General features: G+C 36.6%; 1 pseudogene; it reads left to right on the forward strand.

The window, feature by feature from the left end:
- The window catches only part of LOC103205322, a 3,618-nt pseudogene extending 2,147 nt beyond the window's left edge, over positions 1–1,471 (forward strand).
- The last annotated feature ends 3,119 nt before the right edge of the window (positions 1,472–4,590 follow it).

Consider the following 4,590-nt stretch of genomic DNA (forward strand, 5'->3'; position numbering starts at 1 on the left):
TATTTTCTTGAGGACTATAGCTTGATTATCATTCCTTGGCAATATTTTTCAGAAAGTAGACATGTTTCATTTTGAGAATTCTCAATTATCATTATTTTCTTTCGTGGACAAGCTGTTTTGTGTTGCATCCACAAACACACTGTTTAATTTAAAGTCACAAATATTTTTTCATATATATTTTTTGCAATAGTTGTACAGTATTATGATTTAAATTTATGCTTAGGATCCATTTTGACCTGCTTTTTGCATATGCTATGAGGTATTGATTGAGACACTCTTTTTGTGTGTGCTTTTGCATATGGATATCCAACTTTCCCAGTGCCAGTTGTTAAAAAGATGAAAAGATGATGTTTTCTCCACTAATTTGCCTTTAAACCTTTGAAAAAAATATGTTATGGTTATATCATTGGACTCTATTCTGTTCCATTGATCTATTTGTTAACCCTTTCTATAATACCATACTCTCTTGATTACTGTAGCTTTAACATAAGTTTAAAATCAGGTAGCAAAAAAATAAATAAAATAAAATCACGTAACATTAATCATCCAATTTTGTTCTACTTTTTCAAAGTTGTTTTAGCTATCCTAGGTCTTTCCATTTCTAATGAATGTTAGAATCAGCTTGCCCAATTCTACATGAAAACCTGCTGAAATTTTGACTGGGACAGTGTTGAATCTCTATTAACAACTTTGGGAGAAATGAGACAGGACAAGCTTGCAAGTTGTGATAATCTTTTTCAACTACTTCAAAGAAACAAATAGCTATCTGGAGCTCCATGGTGATAGTGAGGTCTGTTTTCAGTGTTTGGTTTAGCCTGCCAAGCAGTTGTGCTTGGTGCCAGCAAAGGAGGGCGTGTGCTGGGCCTTCTCCTGCAGCACTTGGCTGTGGAGTAGATTTGAGTGGCTGCTAGTGGTGTGATAGATCCAGCTGAAGAGAAGGAGAGCATTGGACAGTTTGTTTTTGCCATGGATCTAAGGCAGCCATTGCTGCTTGTTTGATGATAAGGAAATTGGTTGCAGAGAAGCTAAATATTCCTTGGAACAGCATCCACTTACAAAGAACTGCAAAAGGAAAACCAGTTCCTGAAAAAGACTCATTGAATCCTTATCCCAGTTTCAAGTTTAACATCCAGGAGACTATGTGACACTTGCTTCTGAACCTGAGCTACAAGTTGGAATCGATATAATGAAGACCAGCTTCCCGGATCATAGTTCATTTCCAGAATTATTTCATATTATGAAACGAAAATTTACCAACAAAGAGTGGGAAACAATCAGAAACTTTAAGGACAAATGAATTCAGCTGGATATGTTTTATAGGAATTGGTGCTGAAAGAAAGCTTCATAAAAGCTATTGGTGTTGGACTGATTTGAATTATGATGACTTGAATTTGATATATCCACATTAAACCTGGCTATAGGTCAACTTTATAAAGAAATTCTTTTATTCCTGTATGGGAAGGAAGAATAAGAATGGGCATTTGAGAAAAGCAAATCAATGAATGATTTTTTTTTTTTTTTTTTTAGGAAGACCTATGGATCTAAACATCAGGATGTTTCATCTCAAGATGATGCTATATCAACCTGAAGGTAGTTTAAGATTCTAAACTGTAATGATTTAATGGGATTTGCTGGAGCTCTGGTAGTGTAATGCCTAAGGCACTTGACTGCTAACCAGAAGGCTGGAGGTTCAAACCTAGTAGCCACTCCTCAGAAGGAAGGTTAGGCAATCTACTTCCATAGTGATACTGCCTCAGAAACCCAAGGAGGGGTCATTATGAGTCGGATCCGACTTGACGGAACATAACAACAACATGACACCTGAAAGTCCTTCATTTTTGGACTATTTTTGCTTCACAGAAGTTCCAAAACCATGATACGACTCCCTAAGTAACAAAGTAAAATGAAAACTGTTTGTAATATGTATTCACTGAAAAATACTTAATACTGTCAAATTTAGTTTCACAAAACAGTAAAAAAATTTCCTATTAATAATGCAGACTTCAAGTTCAAGATTGCTCATTAAAACACATTTACCTCTTCTTTCTCCCTGAAATCACTTTGAACTGACAGACAAAATAGAAAAGGATGACAAAATCTTAAATGTACATTATTGTAGGAAAAAAAAATAAAAAATGCAAATATGAAAAATGAAAACCTTTAGATCTCACTTTCAGAGACAATTCCTTTGAAAACCTTGTTGTATACCCTTCAGGCTTTTTTCTTGGCAAATGAATTCTTCCAAACCTGTTGTTGTTGTTGTTGTTGTTGTTGTTGTTGTTATGTGCCGTCGAGTCGGCCCCGACTCATAGCGACCCCTCCTTGGGTTTCCGAGGCAGTATCACTACGGAAGTAGGATTGCCCAACCTTCCTTCCGAGGAGTGGCTGGTGGGTTTGAACCGCCAGCCTTCTGGTTAGCAGTCAAGTGCTTTAGCCACTATGCTACCAGAGCTCCTGTTGTTGTTGTTAGTTGCCATCAAGTCAGCTCCTATTCATAGTGATCTTGTGTACAACAGAGTGAAACACTGCCTGGTCCTGTGCCACCCTCACAATCCTTGCTATACTTGAGCCCATCATTGCAATCACTGTGTCAGTCCTTGAGAATCTTCCCCCTTTTCACTGACCCAAGCATGATATCCTTCTCCAGGTATTAGTCCCTTCTGAAAACATGATGAAAGTAGGTGTTTTCATGACCAAAGTAGGCGTTCCAAGCATAGTTGTTTTAAAAAATGAAAGCATACTATGTGGTAGTTTTTATTTTATTTTATTTATTTATTTTTATTTAGTTGTGCATCTACTTTTCATCTGCTATCCTCCATTTATTGGTTTTGCTTTAGGCCTGTCCACTTTATGGTCTTAGAGGCTGCTGTTGTAACTTCCAACTTCACGTCCTCATAAAATCACATTAAAAAAGCAGGAAGGGTATTTCTCCTCTCACATCTCAGCTTTATCAATGAGGAAGACTTTTCCTAAAGCTCTCAGCTTCCCTTGATGTAGAAAACCAAAATCCAACATTTTTAGCTGCTGTGTGGGAAGAGGATTCTTCTGGCCAGAAAGAAGGTGAGGTGCAGGGGTGGGAGAATGACATTGAGGGGAAGCTCACTGTCTGTCGGAAGGAAGGCTTGCCATAATTTACCTTCTCTTTCCTCTCATGTTAGACATTTTGATTGTCTGCAGTTTATTACTGTGAGCAGTGGTGCAACCAATATCCTTGTAACCAAATTTGAGGTACCTGCTTAATTATATACTTAAGAAATTTTCTGGAAGTGGAATCATTTGTTCAAAGGGCTGAAACATGTTTAGAGCTTTGGTGCAGTATTGCCAATTGCTTTCCTCAAAGGCTGTACCACTTGCACTTCCAAGTAGAAATATGTGAGTGCCCACCCCTACCTACTGACTCCCTGGTCAGTGTAAGTATCATTTTTCTCTCCCTCACTCTTTTAATTTAATCTGCTGAAGTAAGTGAAAATGCTATCATATTTAGTTTGTTTTTATTTCATTATAAATGAGAGTCATATCTCTTAATGTTGTTATAAGGCGGTCTGGTAGCACAGTGCCTAAGGAATCTGTTAACCCAAAGGTTGGTGGTTCAAACCCACCAACTACTCCATGGAAGCAAAACTGGGCAATCTACTTTAGTAAAGATTTACCAGCTCAGAAACCAAATGGGGGTTGCTATGAGTCAGAATCAACTTGATGGCAGCGGATTTTTTAATATTTTTTTAATGTTGTTATTGGTTTTTTGCATTCCTTTTTATGAGCTACCTGATTAAATTTTCTTGTTTCTATTTTAGTAAATAGGAATTATTTAAAATTTGAGACATGATCTATAAGATGCTAGGACCATCATATTGATGATAGACTCTATTATATGGTTGTACTATATGTCTTGGAAGAGCTCTGGTAGCATAGTGCCTATGGCACTTGACTGCTAATCAGAAGACTGGAGGTTCAAACCCACCACCCACTCCTTGGAAGGAAGGTTGGGCAATCTACTTCTGTAGTGATATCACCTCGGAAACCCAAGGAGGGGTCTCTATGAGTTGGGTCTGACTCCATGGGACATAACAACAACAACATGTGTCTTGGGAAGTTAAAGTCTTATTATTGTTAAATACTCATGAATAAAATAACTTCATTTCTTCTACCACTAAACTTAAAAGTCGTGTGTAGCTGTATAAAAGTAGATTTTATGCTTAGGGAAAATAAAATTTGAATGTTTATATATATATATTTTTGTATTATGTTGTTAAGCATGCCCAAATATTCTAGGCATGATAAATATCATATTTAAAAAAAAAATCAAGTTGCATTTCTAATGAAGTAAGTATTATTATCCCTAACATGAATGTAAAAATTACCTTTAGCCTTTAATGACCATGGCATTGATTATGGGTGCTTGGAATAGTGGGATGAAGGAGATGTAGAGTGTGGTTTAAAAAGAAGGTAATTATGAGAAGAGGGAGATGATACAGAATGAATATTTGACTATAAGAGAGAAAATGCTGGAAGGATCAAATGAATAGTCATTATTTTGGATTCAATTTGTGTGTAAGAGACATAAGGAGCTCTGGTGGAACAAAGGTTAAG

This window comes from Orycteropus afer, unplaced genomic scaffold (genome assembly GCF_000298275.1).
Source record: "Orycteropus afer afer isolate SDZICR_OR568_19922 unplaced genomic scaffold, OryAfe1.0 scaffold00001, whole genome shotgun sequence".
In the NCBI taxonomy this organism is placed as follows: domain Eukaryota; kingdom Metazoa; phylum Chordata; class Mammalia; order Tubulidentata; family Orycteropodidae; genus Orycteropus; species Orycteropus afer.